Here is a 23,038-nt window from a genome sequence, read left to right as displayed (position 1 = left end):
TTGGATCCTCAGGTGAATATTTTTGAAGAAATATTCCTCATGACAAAGATTTTTAAATAGAGGAGTGTTCTTGTCCCACAAACTTACTGTCTTGCCTTCTCCCCTTTCTGACTAAAAAATCTACTGTTTCTAAAGAATCCTTTTTTCTACCTATAAAACACAAAAGTTTTATAAAAATGAGTTACATGAATTTCTATACACAAGAAAATATTAACAGAAGAAAAACTGTTATATTACTTGATTTAGGGAATTGACTTAATTTATACAATCTGAATTTTTTTATTATTTTTCCATGTTCTGGCCTTTAACATTTGTTTCCTTGACAGTTACATAGTTTTATAATTTAACCTTATGTCTTAAAGGTCCAGAAAGAAAACTTAGATTAAGGCAAATAAAACAGACAGTAGAGATACTCAATAGATTTACTTAGATCCATTCACTTAGCATCAATGCACAACACATTCCAAAAGCAAGCATATATTAAATTTAAAATGGATAATATTAACTGGGTTCAATAATTTGATAAATGGTCAAACGATTTTTATTGTCTATGTTTTGGGCCATGCATTTCATTCCTTATTGGCTTACTTTATTGAATTAACATATCAATTATTTTTTTTGATAGGAATAGAGAAAATAATCATGAGAAGGAGCAGTGGTGGAGAATATACTTCTTACTGCTGCACGCAACATGTATGGCAGGTGATGACACCAAACAGCTAACATCTGCAGAGACCTAAATGGCACATGTTCGCACATGTGGATAAGTATAATGTTTATTAATCTAAAAAATGATAAAATATTATAAAAATAGAAGTAGAAAACCCTAGACAATTTAAAATACAGAAAAATTTTAAGTAAAGTTATTTGAATCAGGCAATATTTAATATATCAAATATTAATCCTAATAACTATGTATAAAGTAATCTAAATCCAAGACACTAACCATGCCAAAAGGCTGCAGGCCTCCTGACCACCCCATAATCCTTTGGCAGGATTAACGTTCTCTGATTACATACTTGAGCACCCCCTGGTTACAATAGTACTTGTTTATTATTGAGATTATAAAAATAACCATTCTCTAAATGATTACACATAGTAAATAAAATTAGAACTATAGATAAGGATTTGAATAACTGCAGTTTCTTTAAGGACCACTTGCAACTTCTTCTGTCTGTTTCACAAACCTGCAGAGGAGAAATGAAACAGAAGAAAATGTGCTTAATAACATGTCTACATTATAGCATATTAAAAAGAAAAATTGAGATTTTAATGATTTCCTCTATTCCAATGAACTTTACAATGATATTGACATTAGAATACTACCTCTATTAATCATATTTGCAGCCAATATGTCAATTTCTGATATCTGTATAAAATTCTAATCACATTAGATGGCAATGTGGTTAGGCTTTGTGTCCTTACCCAAAGCCCATCTTGAATTACAATTCCCATAATCTCCATGTGTCAAGGCCAAGACCAGAGGGAGGTAATTGAGTCATGGGTATGAACTCCCCCATGCTGTTCTTGTGAAAGGGGTGAGTTCTCAGGAGATCTAATGGTTTTATAAGGGGCTCTTCCCCCTTCACTCGGCACCTCTCCTTCCTGCTGCTTTGTGAGAAGGTGCCTTGCCTCCTCTTTGCCTTCTGCCATGATTGTAAGTTTCCTGAGGCCTCCTCAGCCATGCTGAACCGTGAGGCACTTAACCCTCTTTTCTTTATAAATTACCCAGTCTCAGGTATGTCTTTATAGCAGTGTGAAAACAGACTAATACAGATGGCAAGGGAAAATATTCAAGTTTCTAGAATATTTTACTTTTTTTCTGCTTTGTATCATAGTTATATTTAATATTTTTGATTTACCATAAGTATTTTGAAGGAAGACCTTCAATCTCCATCTTACTCACAGGACCTAAAAGAATGCTTTGTATGTGGCATTTGCTTAATAAATATTTATTTGATGAAAGAGAGAAAAAAAAGTTAGGGAGGAAGAGAAAGAGAGGGAAAGAGAATCTGGTTGTTTTTGCACACACTTTTTATTTATCTGAAATGCTTTACTTACTCCAACCCCAGCTAACTCTTTTATCAACTACATCTTTCATTCCTTTATGCTTTACCCTTAGACATTACTTTCTCTTGACCTTTTGACTAGTAGTCAAGCTAGAACTCTCCTGATGCACATCTCATTCTCATGCTTCTATAAGCACCAACAGCATTTTGTGTAAATAGCTGTTCACTGTGTGTCTTTTCCACAATTTAGTAAGTTCCATGATGAGAAGACCTATGATAGGTGCTGTATCACCCATGATAATGACATGTGCTATTCTCTGACAGTAGTTCTTCATCCATTATAGGTTTTAAATATGAATCACATGAGTGATTTACTTGTTAGAGCTCTTGAACTAAACAGAAGTATGCCTGTATGTCATACAAAGTGTGCTTGACGGGCTCAGGAACAGAACCACGTGAGGTATAGGTACCTAGATTACCATATAGGTACATGTTGTGTACCTATATCCAATAATATATATCTCATCCTTCATTATGGATTCATAGCTTTCTAATATACAGATTGCTATAATTTTTTTAATCAATCTCTTTTTGGATTATTATGTTGTTTCTATTTTTTACATGTTTTCCATGTTTTCTTGTAAAACATTTTTATGCTTTATTATGAAACATGGCAATGAACATAATATTCTGATAGCTATGTCATACTGCATTGAAGAAATTATTTCTTTAGGTAATGTCCTAATGCAAAATTATTGAGTCAATGAGCAATTATAGCAGAGCAAAACTGAATTAGCAGCCAACGGTAACAGTAAACTCCCCACTAATCAGTGTGCTTATGCAGAGTCTGGGTGACCATTTGGTAGGGGTGTTGCAGAGAAAAGGCTAGCATTAGATTAGGGAAGAAGTAGCTGGTTCTAAGTTCTTTCCAGTTTGATATTCTGTGATTCTATGAGTGGTAAGAAAAACTCAACACCTTTGCTTTTCTCTGAAACATACTTAAGATATGATACAGTGTTTTTTTCTATTTTTCTATTTTTGTGTATATAGTTCACACAGTAGCCTCACATTCATGGATGTGAAATTATTCTGAGATGCTATAACTGCGGGGAATATATAATAGCATCATAGAGTCCATGGCCTACATGTGGGAGAATATGTTTTTTAGCTCTTATCTATCTAGAAGATATTATTTTTCCTGCCATGGAGAAAGGGTTTAAAACACCCATCCTCCCACCTTAGCAAGGAAGAATGGAGACTAAATGAGAACTCTGAAACCTATAGAACACACACACACACACACACACAGAAAGAGAGAGAAAGAGAGAGAGAGAGAGAGACAGAGAGAGAAGAAATCTTATAATCTTATGCAGGGTACTTGGAGAAAAACCTGTTCTCATTAGAGGTCATGAGGACTAGGTATTGTTTAAATACAAATCCTGAGCAATTTTAGAAAGTACCTGTCATTACCTGACATTGATATTACGTGCCCTGAGAAAACATACCAGAGTAGACCAGTGTAGGACAAGAAGAGCATGGAACACAAAGAAGAAGATCAGCAGAACCTGCACAATGAAAGAAACAGAGATAATATGCCAGGCCAGAAAAAATAATTTATTAAATACAATTTTCTAGTGGTTTAACCAATTTCTAGTGAAGATTAATTGAAATTAATATCAAAACTACATTTATAGTATACGCGGTGCTAGAATTCTATATTTTGACTGCTTAGTAGTGTGTATATCCTCATTCCATTATTCAGCCATTTTCCACTTAAAGTTACAGTAATTTTTCCAATAAAATCTAACGCAAAATACTTCTTTGGAGAGTGTTCTGGGTATGTATGTGGTCTGTGGGAAGATCCCTTATAAACTGCAGTCATAATTGTGAAGCCCAGCATGTGTTAGGCAGGAAAGCCATGGTCTGCTCCGCAGACTGTGCCCCAACACACCTTATTCAGTCCCAGACATGTACATGCTACTTATTGTGATGCTACAAAATTATAAATTAGTACCATATTATCAAGCTATATGATTTCATGGCATAGTATATATATGTGTATGTCTGTGAATGTGTGTGTATATATATATGTGTGTGTGTGTGTGTGTGTGTTCACATATATAGGTACACACACTATATTGTCTGGTTCATAGCATTATAGGCTAAATGTGATTCCTCTGAACTCAGCCCTGAGGCAGAAGAATATGAGACTATCTTTGAAGGAAGGAGAAAGTTATTTCTCTTGGGGAAATGGGGCATGACTATTCTAGTTCAAAAGAGTGGTAAAATAAAACAGAGGGTGAAAGTAGATGAAATAAAAAAGATAAGCAATTCCACATGTCTTGAAAAGAAAGGAAATAGATTAAGTCCAAATTTTCTACAGCATCTCTTAGAACACTAGCCCTACATGATATTAATCTAGATTATTCACAAATAAATGGTTCATTGGTCAAATAATTTTGGACAACATCATACTATATCTGATTTTTGAAGAATCAAAATATACAACAGCACATTAAAGATTCTTAGAAGTCCTACACTAAGAAAAATGATTTAACCTGATATTTTCCAAAGTTATTTTAGAACAGATTTTTATATAACACTCATTTTTAAAAATTCTAAGGCCAGGCGCAGTGGCTCAAGCCTGTAATCCCAGCACTTTGGGAGGCCGAGGTGGGTGGATCAGGAAGTCAAGAGATCGAGACCATCCTGGCCAACATGGTGAAACCCCGTCTCTACTAAAAATACAAAAAATTAGCTGGGCATGGTGACGCATGCCTGTAATCCCATCTACTCAGGAGGCTGAGGCAGGAGAATTGCCTGAACCCAGGAGGCGGAGGTTGTGGTGAGCGGAGATCACGCCATTGCACTCAGCCTGGGTAACAAGAGCAAAACTCCATCTCAAAAAAAAAAAAAAAAACAATTCTATAGAGCATTTATTAGTTAAGTGCTACTTCAACTATAATGAGATGGCTTGTTGATTTGGTGGTCATTTCATACATTCTGCAGCAAAATGCATACAAGGATGGATTTTATATTCAGCTAGACCTGAGTTTAAATCTTATCTTCACTCTTTCTTATATATGTCCCCTTGAGTAAGTCAGCATTGCTCAGAATCCTTCCTAGAGGATGGCTCTAAGCAAAATGCTTTTGAAAGTATTAAGTGATGGGCATTTAACAGTTTTACAATATCAACATTTAGATTAATAGGAACTACGAGAAAACGTTTGGCTTGAAGGTAGAGATTGCACATGGAAGGTGGATGCTGGATACAGCTGAAGAACTTGTGCAATTATTAGAAATCCTATACACAGAAGGGTTTGAAGTAAAATAACGATGTATTTATGGTTGACTGTTCTTTGCCAGCCAAGTCATTAAAGTGCTAGCAAGGGAGTGGTTGAATTCATGCTCTATATTAGTGGTTCCTAAATTTCAGTGTATAAGAATCAGCCAGAGTGCTTTTTAAAACATAGGTTGCTGGGCTCCAACATCAGAGTTTTTGATTCAGTAGATCTGAGATGGGGCCTAAAGAAAGTGTGTTTCTGGCTGGGTGCAGTGGCTCACACCTGTAATCCCACCACTAAGGGAGGCTGAGGTGGGCGGATCACAAGGTCAGGAAATCAAGACCATCCTGGCTAACATGGTGAAATCCCATTTCTACTAAAAATATGAAAAGTTAGCCAAGCATGGTTGCACGCACCTATAGTCCCAGCTACTTGGGAGGCTGAGGCAGGAGAATTGCTTGAACCTGGGAGGTGGAGGTTGCAGTGAGCCGAGATCATACCACTGCACTCCAGCCTGGGTGATGGAGCAAGATTCCATCTCAGAAAAAAAAAAGAAAAGAAAGAAACTACACTTTTACTAATTCTCAAGAGATGTTGATACTGACACTGCTTGTTTGAGAACTCCACTTTGAGCATCACTGTACTGTAGCACAGACCTTAGAGTGAAGGATGAAGCTAGCTGTGGTCTTACATACTTGGAGACAGTTGAGTAATCAAGTGTCTGGGTACCAAAACAAGACTGAAGTGCAGGTTTAGTAGAAAATGGGGAATTGTAAGGGAAGGAGGTTTGTGACAGATAGCAGATTATAATAATCTGAGACTTAGAGTTGGATGCTATTTCAAATTTGATAAGAAAAAGTATATACAGGCTTAGTGGATAACTAGATTTGAGAAGGCCAAAGAATGGTAATGGTAGTATATTGTGAGTCACCCAAGTGGGAGGTATAATTTTCTGAGAAAATAGTTGTGATGGAGAGGAAAACAGTGAGCCAGATGTAAGCAACTCACAGGAATGAAGAAAAGTGATTGGTGAGATTATAGTGACCAGGATGCGAATAGAACAACACAACAAATGGTAGGACCCATAAAAAAAGAAAGTTCAGATGGAATGTTGATGCTATCTCATGGTGCTTGGCACAAGGCAATGGAAAGAAGCAGCCTCCTCTGGAGGAAGCTAACAGGGACACAGTGTTTCCTAGGAAGAACCCATCTCAAATAAGACCCCAAAGTATATATATAAAATATTATTTTAATACCACCAAAGAACAATCAGTTTGCCAATCAAGTTCCAGTCCCAGGGCATAGTGCAAAGATCTGGGAAATAGTCAACAACACAAATGCAGGAGAAGATATTATTTTGATAAGAGCATGGGACAAGAGAGGATGGCCAAGGATAACAGAGAATGAAAAACGCAGAATTAACTGATTTCAAGTTTCTGAAATAAACTTTGACATAATGTTTTTCTTGCATGAAAACTGCTTAGGCATTCAGCCTGATGCTGCTTCCTTCTGTTTGGAAGCGGGACTCCTCCTATACCAGGGATAGCCCATTATTTCTCATACTTGTGAGAATGTAAGAAATGAAGCAGCTTTGATGGGGGAAACAACAAATAAGAGAGTGGCCATCAAGTCTGAAAATAAAGATAATGTTATGGATTAGAAAACTCTTTATTTCTTCTTGAGGATCCTGCCATATGCTCCAGGTTTATTCAGAGAGATATAGCAAAACAAATCACCTAAAGCAATGCATGCCAAGAGCATGTTTTGGGATTAAAGTAAATTCTATGTTGATGCACCATGTTCATTGCAAGTGTGATGAACTATGATTACTGCAGAAGAACAGCACATTAAACTTATGATATGCCATTGAACGCATCCTGTTTTCCATCAGATATTAACAAACCACTTATTACTTGCATGTGTCTGTTTCCAGAGGTTATGACCTCCCTGAATGAACAGAGATAAAGATAGAGACTTAGGTGTGGCCATTTCTCAAGTGATCTTTCAAAGTCAGGCAACCAATTTGAACTAAACGTATTCATTTATTCATTCATTAAGTTCATTCACTAAATATTTGCTAAGTAAAGAAATTTTGAATGCATAAATATCTATTAAGTATTTGTTGAACATTTACAGTGTAAAATAGGAATTTTAAGATTAAAGTTTTCTTAATAGGCTAATTGAGATAATTAGGTAGAAGAGATGTATGTATAAAGCCTTATATAAGCGGTAGAAACTTTTAAAAAATGATTTTAATTATTTAACAATAGATAATTGTATGTGTCCTAACATGAAAGAGAAAGTCACATATAATTTGTGTCTAAGAATACAAGAAAAAGCTATGTTTTTGATCTGGAGAATGTTTAATTATACTAAAGATGATATACAGTTTTGAGATATTTAGTCAACATTTCAAAACAAGTCATTTTGAAGAAATCTGGCAGCACGCTTTGTGAACAGTTGTTCTACTTTTAATAGCTTACTGTGGGTTTGAAAGCACACGTAATGTAATTACTAAATGCTATTTATTTTATTCTGTCAAAATTCTAGTTTTTATGTTTATCATATATCCTCCCTTAATTTTCTGGATTACTTTGCTTGTAGATAATAATTTGGAACACTATAATATAACTAAAACAAGTAGAAGTTTCTATTAAAAGCAGACTTTCCACTCAAATGGATTTCTGCTTCAGTTTCTTTATGTGTTGCTTTCCCTCATTTTCTTATTTCAGTGTTTTCTTTGTGTTAACACTCTCTCCGTGCACAGTGAGATCTTCCTTTTTTGATGTTATCTTTACAGACATCCCGTTCACCCCGCAATGTTTATTTAGCTTTTAGGGATACAGTGACATTTCAGAGTAGAGGATGTGGTCTTGGGTTAGATTTGAATTTAAATTGCACTTATTAATTCTGTATTCTTGGTAAAAAAATATTTAACAAATCTGAGTTCATAAAATCATATTCATAGTACCCACACAATTAACTGTCACAGGTATTAAATACGATACCACTACATGGCACATAACAATCAAAATTTAATAAATGTTACTTCTGTTCCATTTCCTCCTCCTTCAGAAATGCATTTGTTTCTCTATAAGCCTTAAAATGTCAATGGCTCATAATGGGCTTTAAGGAGAAATTGAATGCTATAATTCTAAATATCTCTCCAAAAGAGATTTGGTGGATCTATTTTATATTAGTGATGGCAGCAGCGGACCATCTGGCGAGGCTGCTGTGAAGACCCCAGCTGGAGTAGGGGAGACGTGACCAGGGATGTGCACTCCATGGAACCAGCAGGAGCTGGTGATAGGTGGAAGCTACCTGCTTCTGAGTTGGCAGGGTGGGAGCCATGCCTAGAGGGTGTAGTTGCAGCTGCCCAGCCACAGCTTTGGACCCAGGCATCCCTGTGCTCTTGGAGTGGGCCGGAAGATCACCTGCCCCTACAGGCTCAGAAGTGCCTGCTCCTGCTACCTGGCCTCTCCCCCACTCCTGATGCCCATTCTGATCTCAGCATAAAGTTGTGGCTGCGTCTGGGCACTGTCACAACCCAGCTGGTTGTGATGCACTTGGGGTAGAGCTGACATGTCCCCTGCTTCCTTAGCCCCCTCCAGACTTTGGGTGAGGGCAAGCACAGGAGAAAGGTTGAGGGGGTGCTGAGGACAGCTCACTGTGGGCCTGCAGGCACCCTTAGGCACAAACAGCCTGGGCACCATGGATGGCAGGTTGATGGTAGCTGGAGGCAGACGGCAGAAAGGAGTAGGTCCCTGGTGAAGCTCTACCTTCAAGCCATGGATGGACTGAAGCCTGGGGGCTGGTCTGCCAGTTCCACAGACCAGAGTAAGAACTTATAATGCTTCTTCTGGGCCCACTCATGGACCATCTGTCCATACTTCCTCCCCTCCGAAGTCCATAAAAATCCTGGACAGATGTCAGGATGGCCTGTCTGTGGAGAGGAGCTCCCCTCTGGGGGGGGTCTCGTCTCAGCTGAGAGCTGAGCAGACATGAGGACAACCTGCCTGTGAAAAGGAACTACCAGCTGGAGTCTCCTAAGAGCTGTCCTGTCGCTCAATAAAGCGTTTCTTTCAGTCACCCTCCAGTTGTCTGCATAACTCATTCTTCCTGGATGCAGGACAAGAACTTGAAACCCCACAAATAGTGGGACTGAAAGAGATGTAACACAAACAGGGCTGAAACACGCCCCTCACTCAACACTTTGTGAACTACAAGGAGAGAAGAATTGTGGCCCTTCGGGGACCCCAGACCTAGGAACTCTCTGAGCTAGGGCTTTGAGACTGTCTTTAGAGCTCTGTGGTTCCTGGCATCTCCCAGCTTCCGGGCACCACCACATTCTTCAGTGCCAGCAGTGGGAGCCGCTTGTGGTGTGCCTAGTCCAGTTGCAGCCTCACAGGAGCCAATGCCCATGCTGGCACCTGGAACTGCCTGCCCTGCCACAGCCAGCATGCCTGGGGAGACCAGTGGGGAGACCCTGTGCTTGTTCACTCATGCACTCCTTACTGCTCTGTGCCTGGCTCACCCTCCAAAGGCACGGGATCTGGGAGGGAAGCATAAGCCAAGCACAGCCTGCCTGGCCAAGCAGGCGGAATGAGACCAGCAGGCTCAATCAAAACTCAGGCAAAGGTGCCACTGGCCCCAGAGGTTTCCAGCTGGTAAAGCAATACCCCAAAGATTGACCTTAGGGTATGTGACAGTTTTCTCAATTCATTATTCATTAGCTCTCCATTAAAGTATATGCTAACTCAGAAAGAAAAAACTATTATGTCACGTGTTTGGAGCTCTATGCTTAGAGCTGTTTTTTAAATCTTCACATGCCCTCTTTATTGTGTTTACACAAGTAGTTTCTTCAGCTACCACGTCTATCCTCAGACTCGAGTTTCTTGCCAGATTCTAATAAATATTCTACTACCTCCTATGAGACCATGCCAGACAACTTCTATACCAGCTCAAACAATGGAAATACAGTATACCATCTGCTGGAAGAATTTGGAAAACTAAATTCATGAGTTTTCTTCACTTAAGTCTGAAGTAGGAAGAAACAGGAGAATGAAATGCTAGTAGGTTGGGATCAATGATGGCATAGCTCTGGGTCCCCAAATTAGTAAGTATGAAATAATTTACATGAAGAAAATCATGAGTAATGGGTTCTTTTTTTCTTTTTCTTTTCTTTTCTTTCTTTCTTTCTTTCTTTCTTTCTTTCTTTCTTTCTTTCTTTCCTTCCTTCCTTCCTTCCTTCCTTCCTTCCTTCCTTCCTTCCTTCCTTCCTTCTTTCTTTCTTTCTTTCTTTCTTTCTTTCTTTCTTTCTTTCTTTCTTTCTTTCTTTCTTTCTTTTTTTTTTGAGTCTCACTTGCTAAGTTGCTTAAGCTGGACTCCAACTCCTGGGCTCTTGCCTTAGCCTCTCAATAGCTGAGACCACAGGCATGCACCACCATGGCTGGCTCCAAAACTCTTTCCTCCAGCTTGGGAGAATACCTAGGAGCATTGCATAAGATAAACATATCACCCATAAATTCGTCTAATAGAGAGCTCACTCTTTTTGCCCCAAATCAGGACTATAAAAGCTTTCCTCTGTAGTGCTAAGGCGTATTAGAGGCACAAATTGAATGTAGAAGCCAAAATTAAGAGACGCAGAAAAATGAGCTGTAGTTTTACAGGTGAAAAAAGAAATAATTCCTAGTAAGTAAAACACAGAAACTGTTTAGCAGAGAACCCTAGAGGAAAGCATTCTGCTTCACTGTCCTGTAGTTAGCATATCCCTGGTAGTTGAAATCCGAGAATTGAGCAATTGTAGGCGCCCTTGAGTGCAAGCCGTTTCTCTGCAACTTACTAGTCTGGGACCACAGGGAAGAAGCAAGATCTTAGTTGAGTCTTCTGACTCGCAGGTTTGTTTCCACTTCATGATAACCTCCGGAAGAAAGAATTAGCCTCCCACTGAAAAAGTTAAGTGGCAGATGTGTATGCTCACAAAAAAAGGTGAGTCATTAGTAAATTAGAGTGAGCACTTAAGTGGCTGGCAACAAAACGGTATAAAGGAATAAGAATATTATGTCAACAATTACATCTGTAAAAGTAAATAGAAACCTAATAATAAGCAGAAGACTGAAGTCCTTGTAGGAGAGCAGATAAACTAAATACAGTTGTCCTTATGGCTTCCAAGACCCTGTGGATGTTAACATCCAAGGATACTCAAGTCTGGTATCTTCACAGCAGCCTCTCCAGATGGTCTGCTGCTGCCATCACTAACATAAAATAGATCCACCAAATCTCTTTTGGAGAGATATTTAGAATTACAGCATTCCGTTTCTCCTTAAAGTCCATTATGAGCCATTGACATTTTAAGGCTTATAGAGAAACAAATGCATTTCTGAAGGAGGAGGAAATGGAACAGAAGTAACATTTATTAAATTTTGATTGTTATGTGCCATGTAGTGGTATCGTATTTAATACCTGTGACAGTTTATTGTGTGGGTATTATTAATATGCAATGCATTTATAGGAAGTGGTCATGTATACTTTAGAACTTCAGGTAAGGGCTTATTCTAAAATTAATCAAGTTTTAAAGAGTTAAAAATACAACCCAGAGCTACATATATTTACTGTTGTTTAGCTTATAGATTAATAACTATGCTCAGTAACACAATTTTAAAAAGGACTTTTAAAATTATTTGTTTCATTTTCCTATGAGCTAGGCTGCACTATGGGTCCATATTTATTCTCTGCCTAATAAAGAAGATAGATAGCTTTAAAAAAACCCAAATCATTCTATAGTCTTTTGTACAAATAGCATGTCTCAGGGAGATAATTACTCCTTGAGTCAGCACTAGTAAAGAGGTAGTTTAGAATACAGTTTTCTTCTCATCAATTCATGACATATGCAAAGAGCCAGACACCTGGGCCTCCTCAAGTTTTGAATTTTTCGAACCCTTATTTGAGTCCAAAGCTACAGATATAAATGCTGTCATCAGAGTTCTTCCCTATGTAAAGATTTCCCCACCATATACTTCATCAATTCACACTTCTTATTCTTACAACCTGGACCTTCTCTGCTCTTCTTATTACTTAGTTTTCCAGACATATTTCCCTCTCACCTCCTGTATCTGATCTGTCTCCCCCAGACAGTATTAATTGCTATGTTTCCTGGGCCATCAAGTGTAATTAATGTTCTTTCTGTCTTTGTGTCCTTCCCCATGCTATGGTTCCTGCTTTTGTGACCTTCTTGTGCATCCCTGCCCTTCAAAATCGTATCCATCCCTCGGTTCAAACACCACTTGCCTCATGGAGATCTCTCTAATCTCGTGTATCCACTGTCAACTTAATGTGATATTTCCTTACTATGGTTTCTTTAACATTCTGTTTCTCTCAGGAAAAAGTATGCCTAATGCTTCAGATGCTTATGTATTTCTCTATAAGTTGGTAGGGAGAAACACACAAGAGAGCCCACCATGCGGTAGCTACGCAGTACATGCATGTTGACTTTTCAAGATCCACAAATATGATTGCTTTAAGGAGGTAATCTGGCTCATAGGGCATATGAGACTTATTTGAAAACCTTAACTAAATTCCTGGTTTGGGACAAAAATCCAAGATGTCTTTTGATTTGTGAAGGCGAAGCAGGTCAATGCTGCAAAGAGAGCCAAAGAAAATCATGAAACAGCTTCGCTGGTGTGAATATGCTCAAGTTCTTGCAGTGACCAAGAAATACACAAAACAATTGATAGAGACAAACAATAGGCTTTGCTTGCAGCCAGCCAATACATTCTTAAACGTGAAAGATATGCTCCATCTGATATAAGGCTGTCTTATAAGCTATGTCCACCAAGGTTAAAGAATGAACTAGGTCTTCGTTTGTGGTTTTAGGCCACACCTAGAGCAAATATAAGAATATTCCGAGACAAATAAAAAGTGTTTAATAAAAGAATTAAAAACATGTGCCACTCCTTTATAACTCTGATTTTTGAAAATAAAAAATGGGATCATGTCTCCTCTATTCTAACTTTTAAAGATTTAAACTCCATGCATTGCTCCAATCCAAATAATTATGCATTGTAAAAGAATAGTTCTGTCATCTTATTGTTTAAATACAGGCTTCTCTGATGCTTCCTATGAAATTTTCTGGTGACTACCGCACATGCCTAAGACATGTTAATAAACAAAGCAGGTAGTCTGAAGTGTGTTACCTTATCTATTACTGAGCAACTTGACACATTTTTCCATTACACTTAATAATACTTTATTTGGTGAGATTAAGTTTTATATGTTATTAAATGTTATCCTTTAAACTTTTTTCTAGGGCCTTAGGAATCAATTGGACCTTTCATAATATCAGAGTTTTACCACAAACATGAGGAATATTTCAAAATAAGAATAGCCCACGAATGATTCAGAGGCATTTGCCCTCTGGAAATTGCAGAAAAGCTATTCAGATCCAAATAATTCTCTACAACCAGTATTACAATGAAAAAATGCAATATGGCATTGGAATGTTTTGCTTTGAACAAATAATTCATAGTAATTGTTTTTACCTCACTTTTATATTTATTGGTCAAAGATCAATCCTAAAATATTTATGATAGTAACATAACAAATATACAGATGTTTGATATACTTAATCTAGAGACTTATCTGATCAGAGTTTAGATGCCCTGAACTTTTTAGTAGAAGCTTTAGAACTTTCTAAATCTCATAATATGTTGAAAGTGAAGACGTGGGATTAAAAATTTATCAAGCTTGGGAAGGTCCGGGCTGCAGTGACTGTGATCATGCCACTGTACACTGCCCTCCAGGCTGTGTGACAGAGTGAGACTATGTTTAAATAAAGGGGAAAAAGCCAGACATGGTGGTTCACATCCATAATCCCAGCACTTTGGGAGTCTGAGGAAGGAGGATCACTTGAGCTCAGAGAGTTTGAGACCCATTTGGGCAACATAGCTAGACCTTGTCTCTATTTAAAAACCAACTAAATGAATACGATTTTTAAAAAGAAAAAAAGTATCAATATTTACTTTGATCTTCTGAAAGCACCTACTACAGTTTACTAGAAAGTTTTGTCTTTTTTTCTTTAAGAGCTCGTTTTTCTAGTCATTGTCATGTATTTTTATTGTACTAATATTGTTGTTTTATTCTTGTTTCCAGTGTGTATCTTTTCTCTACAAACACTTGTGTGAGATGACACAGCTGACCTTTAAATAATGATAAAGCACCAAAGTCCTGTTTCACTTATTTCCTGACATGTGTGTACCCAGATTTCCGGTGCCTATTTCTGATGGCACAATCCTAATACTATGAAAATCTGGAGAGTTCTGTCTCATGAAATCCTGACACTTGTCTGACCTAATTGACTATCAACTAATTTTAGCCTTTATATCCCATACAGCTTTCTTTCTCACCCCTTCTATGCCTTCATTTGCTAGATCAATCTGTTAGTACCTTATCTTGGGCCTGGTGACATAATCAACTCTAATACCCTAGTACCACTGTCTCAAATATTGCTCAAATACAAATCTTGGGACTCTGCCTGGAAAGAAGTAACCTGAAGTTAGTTAAGGAGAAAAAAATTTTTTTCAAGGTGAAAACCTGGCCCCATTCTGGGTGGCCAATGGAATATTATGGCTCCACATATTGCACTAAGTTCTTCTGCTCTCAAGAGTCATAGCGTAAACTGTGTCACTCCTAGTAATGTGAAGGGAAGTCATGAGTGAAGCATGGGTCAATGAAAATGGATAGCACACTGAGTCCAATCAGGAGACCTTCCTTCTAGTCCTGCCTCTGCCATTAACTAAGTCATATGAACATGTCTACAATCTCTTGGAACTTCAATTTCCCCAAAACTAAATTGAGAGAATTAAGAGTAAGATGATTAGATTAGCCTCTCCTAAGAGCTTAGAGCACTTCTTCTTCCAAAAGTTAATAGGGATTCTGCAAATTATAGGTATTCTAAAAATAGAAGTGCATAGCCATTCTACGAGAACACAAATAAATATTTGCCCCTTAAAAGCAATAAGAACACTGACAAAAAATCATCAGAATCAACTTTTTTCAGAACTCTGGCAATAAAACAAAGGCTTGCAACAACACATAGAACATTAATTCAAGAAAAGCAGCCGAATCTCAATAGCAACAGTGAGTTATGTGGAGTTTTAACTTGCCCTTTGTCAATATACTTCTCGCTAGCTCTGCAGTGGTCTTAATATTCACAGTAATGAGTAGACTCACAATGACAGGAGCTGTGACCCAGGCAGCCTAGCAAATGCTAGAGGGGGAAGGATGTATTTGAGGTTTTCCCAAATGCTGCACCCTCAGAAAATTGTCACTCCTTGACTTATAGGGAAGCTGCCTGGAAAATCCCTTCTTAAAAGGCTGTTTTTTATTTCACTTGAATTAAAGCTCACTCAGTAAGAACCTCTGCCCTTAGGATGTTTGTCAGAAACAATCAGGGACAGTAGAATTACATTACAGCTGTCTAAGAGAGTGATACCAGCTGGGGTAAACAAGAAGCTCACCAAAAAAATTTACAAGAAAATCTAGTGAATGAGATTTCCATAGGAGGCCACAGAGATATGCAATGCTGTGCACCTATTAGGAAAGACTCCATAAAGCTCTATATCTTTCCTCTGAGTGACACAGAGGCTCTGCGGAAGAAGAGTTAATAACTGCTTGAGTGTTCATGAAATGGCTTGACACCTGTGCAATCATTAGTTGACGCCTATGCTACTGAGCAGAGACTTTAGTGGCTGAGTACAACAGATAATTTAGACTTGACCTGTATTAGTTTACAGAAGTGGCTAGACAAAGGAACAACAGCAGCAGCAACAGCAAAACAAACAGCAGCAATAACAACCCCTGGGAAAGAGGGTGTAAAGTCCAGAATTTCCAAATTATGTTATATTACATGTCCAGTTTTGAACAACAAAACAAAAATAATAAATGACATACCAAGAAACAAGAAAGTATTTCCATAAATAGAAAAAGAAAAAGCAGTCAATAAAAACTGCCCATGGGGAAGCCCAGATGGTGAACTTACTACATGAAGACTTTTAATTAGCTACTATAATGTATTCAAATAACTAAAGAAACTATGTCAAATAAATTACAGTATGAGAATGATGGGTCACCAAATTGATACTAGCAATAAAGAGATACAAATTATAAAGGGAACAAACTAGAAATTCTGAAATTGAAATAAAAATCCACTAGAGGGGTTCAACAGCAAATTTTAACTGTCATCAGAAAAAATAACTTGAAGATAGGTCAATTTAGATTATGCAGCCTAAGAAACAGAATAAAAATAGAATAAAGAAAAATTAACAGTTACTTCGACAGTATATGTATGTACACATACAGACTACCCCTAATCCAAAAATCTGAAAATCCAAACTCCAAAATGTTCCAAAATCTAAAACATTTTGAGCATTGACATGACGTTCAAAGGAAAATCTGACTACAACGTTTCAGATGTTAGATTTAGGATTTTTATGGATACTCAACTGGTATGTATAATACAAAGATTCCAAAATCTGGCTAGGCATGTGGCTCACACATGTAATCCTAGCACTTTGGGAAACTGAGGTGGACAGATCACTTGAGCCCAGGGGTTCAAGACCAGCCTGGCAACATGGTGAAATATTGTCACTACAAAAAATACAAATATTATCCAAGTGTGGTGGAACATACCTGTAGTCCAGGCTACTCAGGAGGCTGAGTGGGAGAATCACTTGGCTTCAGGAGACTGAGGCTGCAGTGAGCTATGATTGTGCCACTGCAGTCCAGCCAGGGTAACAGAGCAAGAGCCAGAAAAATAAAATACTGGGCACAATGGTTCATACCAGTAATCCCAGCACTTTGGGAGTTCAGGGAGGGAGGATTGCTTGAGCCAAGGAGTTTGAGACCAGCCTGGGCAATATAGTGAGACTCTGTTTCTACAAAAATTAAAAAAATAGCCAAGTGTGGTGGTACATGTCGGTAGTCCCAGGTACTCAGGAGGCTGATGGGAGGATTGTTTGAGCTCTGGAGGCAGAGGTTGCAGTGAGGTGTGATTGTCCCCCCTGCACTCCAGTCTGGGTGAGAGTGAGACCCTGTCATACTGTCTCAAAGAAATTTTTAAAAGAGAAAAAAATTCCAAAATCAAAAATATAAAAAATCTGAAACACTTCTAGTTCCAATAATGTCAGATAAGAGATACTCAACCTGTGTGCATATATGAGTTTTATTTTATTCAAGACCCTCATAGCTTACGAATATAACATTTATCATATTAATAATAAATTAAAATGGATTAAGCAGCACTTTCACACCATCATTTATTTCTTATACCAGGTTTTTGTAATTATGAACTATTTAGACTTATTTAGACATTTTTATATGTACCATATTTTTCTCCCACTCATTTCCTGTTTTCTATTGGAAATTAATATTTTTTATTTTTGCCAGTAATTTTTTAAATCTTTAACTTTTATTTTATTGAGGAGTGCACATGCAGGGTGTGCAGGTCTGTTACATAAGTGAACCACATTACATAGTGTGCCATGGTGGTTTGCTGCCCGGATCATCCCATCACCTGTAGGTATTAAGCCCAGCATCCATTAGCTATTCTTCCTGATGCTCTCCCTTCCGCTACCCTACCACAGACGGGCCCCAGTGTGTGTTGTTTTCCTGCATGTATCCATGTGTTCTCATCATTCAGCTCCCACTTATAAGTGAGAACATGTGGTGTTTGGTTTGCTTTTCTGTGTTGGTTTGCTGAGGATAATGGCCTCCACCTTCATCCATGTCCCTGCAAAGGATATGATTTTGTTCCTTTCTATGTTTGCCGATAATTCTTAAAGTTTGACATGTTTACCAATATTTCTTCTAATATTTGTTTTTTTTAATACTTGAAAATCCTTCTGGAATCAATTATTTTTCTGCTGAAATATAACCTAGAACAATTTCTTCAGTGAAGACCTGTGACTGCTGATCACTGATACATGGAAGTTTCTCTGGGCACAAAATTTCCTCTCAGCCTTTTGGTAGTGTGTAGTTTTAATTGATGAAAATTCTATTGTCTAACTTTACTATTTTTATGCAATCTCTGTGCTTTTTCTTGTTGTTTTTTAGATTTTCTTTCTTTGTGATACTCTGTATTTTACAATGTGAATATCAAAATAAATAGTGTTTGTCATGCATTCCAATTTGAGAATTAAAACTTTCCATTATTCTGGAAAGTTTCCAGTCACTGAATCTTTCACCATTGACTTTCTTCTATTTTCTCTTCTAGAGATTGTAGTATATACAGCTTATAATGTATATGTATGTTTGTATATGTATATATATACACATATATATTTAAAGCTGTATCTATATGTGTATATGTAAGGACATGTATGTATTTTTATAAATGCATAAATACATATATACACACACACCCACACACACACATCACATGCCACCTAACCTGAAATTTGAATTTCCCATCTCTTTATTGCTTTCTTGCTAACCTTCCATTTTTCATTCATCTGATTCTATCTTCAGAATTTTTTAACAAGATATTTAAAACATTAAGCTTTAAATTTCAGTAACTGTTTTTTTTTACTTAGAGAAGTTCTTGATAATCTTTTAAATATCTTTGTCTTTTTCGTTACTGTAGAATTCTTTCAGTATGATTGCTTTTTCTTTTCTTTATATCTTTAAGTATCTTAAGCATACTTTTAATATAATCCCTTCCTGATTGTCTTACTTCTTTCCATTCTGATCATGCTAGTTTTAGAGTTTCTAGCATTTGCTGACTTTGTTGTTTTGCTGCAACTTTCCATGAAGTTTGTAATTTGATTGACAGCTCATCTCCAGCAGGAGTTGATATTTAAATCTTTGAGAGTTCTAAATGCCCCAGTTCTTGCATTTCCATATGAGAGGACCCTGTGAATTTTAATGAAGCTGGCCAATTATTATTATTTAGTTTCTCTAACAATACAGGTAGTGTAAGTTTGAACCCCGTAACTGAAGTACAGAGCTGAGAGTTTGATTCCCTATGCATAACTTTATATTTTTCATTCAAAGTCTAGGAGCCATAGCAAATTTCATGGCTTGTTCCACAGCTGGAGAGTACAGGTATTTTGTTTCCCTTTTTATACCTAAGGCAGCCCTTGCAGGTGACAGGCTCTATACAGTGTCATCATCTCAATCTCCCTGCCTTAAGGAGACCCAGGGCCAAATCACCTACTGTTACAGACATAAGGCATCAAGAATCTAGGACCCAAACCCAGGTGGGGAGTTTTAATATTTTATGACAGCATTAGCTTTCATCTGTCACTGTGGCTATTATTTATTTGACACATGTATTGTTTTGTTGGTTTGGCATGTTTTGATTTCTTGTTTGTTGGCTTGTGTGTTTTTAGTTTGTTTATTTGTGTTTTCAAAAATCTAAAATGTAATTAGAGAGTACTGGCTAAATTGATTCTAGATGTTTTATGTCTTGATTTTGTAAGCATTGACCCCACAGTCTGGAGGACCAGTCTGATATTGTTTGCCTCAGTGTCCCCACCCAAATCTCATGTCAAATTGTAATCCCCATGTGTCAGGAAAGGGGTCTGGTGGGAGGTAACTAGATCATGGGGGCAGATATCCCCCTTGTTCTAGCGATAGTGAGTCCTCATGAGATCTGATGGTTTAAAATGTGTGACTTTCATTGCTCTCTCTTTCTCTCCTACCACCTTAAGAAGAAAGCACTTGCTCTCCTTCTGCCATGACTGTAAGTTTCCTGAGGTCTCCCCAGACATGGAGAACTGTGAGTCAATTAGACTTCTTTGTAATTACCCAGTCTCAGGTAGTTCTTTATAGCAGTGTGAAAACAAACTAATGCACTGTCTTTTGTGTCTTCTCCATGTATAGTCCTTCAAATTTCAGCCTTCCTTTTTCTCCAACCTCCTGTTTCATACTCAAACTTAAGTTATAGATGAGGAAAGAAGCCTAGAATAAGAAGACTCAAAGTTTAACAATACTATGAAGCCAATTAGAAAAACATAACCCTCTGATTCACTGAAAATTTTCTTCTAGTTCTCAACTTTTAGAATAAGCAAATATTAACAGACAAAGTATGAAAAATACAGAATTCAGAGTCCCAATCACAGAGATGCTGATTCAGTAGGATCTAAAGTAGAGTCCCAGAATATGAATATTAAGCAAGTACCCCAATCGATTCAAGTATTTGGAATTTGATTTGTTTAGTAACATCAGGCCATAACCTGAGAGATTAGAAACAAACACACCCTGACACAACTTTTTTCACACTTGAATTTATACTTTTTAATTAAAAGCAGAGTAAAGAAAAAAATCTATTTAATCAAGGGTTTTGCTTATCTTGCTTATAAAAAAGTTTATAAATCTCCCTATTTAATTGTTCACAATATCTTCTCTAAAGGTGTTCATTTAGAAAAATTTATTTGAGCTAAGTCTTATTTTTAAATGATGCAATAAAAAATACACACTACCCCTGACATTATTTGGAAACTTTCTGCCAAGATGATTTTGTCTAAAGAGAAATTAGAGAATTCCATAAAATTACCTAGGCATAATTTATAGAAAGCTAAGTCAAGAAACAGGTGTTGTTAAAATGATAAACTTGTCATCTTACTCACTCATAAGTTTCTAGGATATGAGCCTGTAAACTCTAAATCAGATACTGGGCTTGCAAAGATTTATGTCATTTATTTCCTTTCTAAGAAAGAGGGAGATGATCTACGCATATCTATCCAGCTGTTCTACAAACCACATATGTGTTGACTGCAAGTATCAGTGGAGGTGCCAGTGCTTCAGTAGCTACAACTTATACTATCCTAGCACCTGGCTGATAGAAGCCACTGTTGAAAACATTTGCATCTCTGTGCTAGGACCTTGGCTATAATGCTAACTAGCATTCCATCTCCAGATGGCTTCTATTATCACCCAATTATTTTAAACCCTGAGTTTATTTCAAGCAATTTACCATTGTCAAGGGTCATCTCCCAGTACAATATTGCTGAGATCAAATATTTTTGGTTCTAGGTCTGTGGTTACAAGAGTTTAAGAATGGCCTTCTTTAGAGTGATTGATAAACCATTTAGCAAAATCCATGGATAAACTATAAATCCAATATTAAAATTTTAATAGAAGTATAAATAACTTTTATAACAATTATTTATAGTTATAATTGTTATTTATTTTGTTTTATTTTTTAATTTCTAACTGTCCTGATAAACAAGTTGGAAAAAAACAAATCTATCCATTGATTTACTCATTCATTTACTAATTCTTCTGATATTTATTGAAGGCTTATTATGTGTCTCAATAAGATGAAAAAAAGGATAGACTCTTTCTTTCAAATAACTTGCACCCTAGTAAAAGAGAATAAAATTAAAACTTACTGCCAAAACATTGTAAAAATACATGCAGAAAGGCAATATGTATTAGAGGACAAGGGCTGAAGAAAGTTCTGGGGCTTTGTATATCCTTTACATGATTAGGCTATGTTTTCTACTATTAATATTGATTGGAGATATATGGATTTAAGGAAAATTTTAAAAGTCTAAATTTGAAATGGGATATAGTATGCTATTTTGATGAATTCTTTTCTTGTCCAAGTTTTAGTTCATTATAAAATATAGCACATTCATATAATTAACATGCTCTGCATGCTATAAGTTTTGCCCATGTTGGGCACCTCTTGCAGGATCTAACAGTAAAACTAGCACACTTTCCTATACTGTGTTTATACAGTACACACAAACACAGTGCTTGAAGGTTTATTTTAACTTGAAATTTTCGAAGGCCTCAAAAGAATGGTGAAAATCACTACGGCCAAACTACATTGAGTGCTTATGTTATTTAAATATGTGGGAAGATGGAGGGATGTGAGTGTGTTTGCATTTTTTTCATAAAAGTTTTAGGCCACTATTAATACTTTAATACTTGGGGATTCTTTTTTTCTGTATCCCACACTATTGAATTTTCCAGACCATTTTACTTAGGATTCCTTGCATTAAGGGACTTCCAAAATACTCTTTGCTTTTATACTTGCTTAAAGTACATTCTACTTTCTGTGCCTTTTTCAGTTGTTTTATATAGAAATGAGTGTTGTTTTCCTTTAATAGAATCTGTAAAGTACCACTGTGTTTTTCACTCTATTTCTGAATGTGACAGCTGAGTGAACCTTGGCCTCCATCCCCCTTCTCTAACCTGAGCCCTCACTCTCATGCCTGTGCTCCCTCTGGCCACATAAGCCTGCAGCTATGGAAGTGGGATAGAACATTTTAAAATGCCTTTTAACCTGGAAGCATAATTTCCTGGATTCCCCAGATGCATGATTATAATGCTACCTGTGTAACATATAAGTATTTCTTATGGTTATGGCTCAGGAGAATTATTTATTCATCATTTTATACCAATTATCATGAGGGCTACATTATCAAATGCAATTGTCATTCCTATCTGAGGGCTACCACTGGTAAGAATAAATAAATAAAATTTGATACTAACTTCTCAGCTAGATTTCTGGGCCCATATGTCTTGCAATTTCAATAAACCCTGGAGAGCAGACACTGAGCCATGGCATTAGTATTGTGATTCATTTATCACAATACTTATTAAAGACAGCAACTTAAACCAAAGCTATTAGTCTTTTTTTCTTATCTTATAATATTTGTTTTGTGAACTTAGAACAGTGTTTACATATGTAAACATATTCATTTAATGAGGATAATTTCATATATAATAATCAGCTGG

General features: G+C 36.9%; 1 non-coding gene across 1 annotated transcript in view; it reads right to left on the bottom strand.

Annotated features, from left to right (window-relative positions):
* Positions 1 to 268: 268 nt before the first annotated feature.
* C16H8orf34 (uncharacterized protein C8orf34) overlaps positions 269 to 23,038 on the bottom strand; it is a 451,907-nt gene continuing 429,137 nt past the window's right edge. The window contains exons 13-14 of the transcript XR_144469.6: positions 3,515 to 3,574; positions 269 to 1,187 (exon numbers count right to left, since the gene is read on the bottom strand). This is a non-coding gene — a transcript (uncharacterized protein C8orf34). The remainder of the gene's footprint in view (positions 1,188 to 3,514; positions 3,575 to 23,038) is intronic.

Source organism: Callithrix jacchus, chromosome 16 (genome assembly GCF_049354715.1).
Source record: "Callithrix jacchus isolate 240 chromosome 16, calJac240_pri, whole genome shotgun sequence".
Classification (NCBI taxonomy): Eukaryota; Metazoa; Chordata; class Mammalia; order Primates; family Cebidae; genus Callithrix; species Callithrix jacchus.
This window is presented reverse-complemented; position numbering and strand designations above follow the sequence as displayed.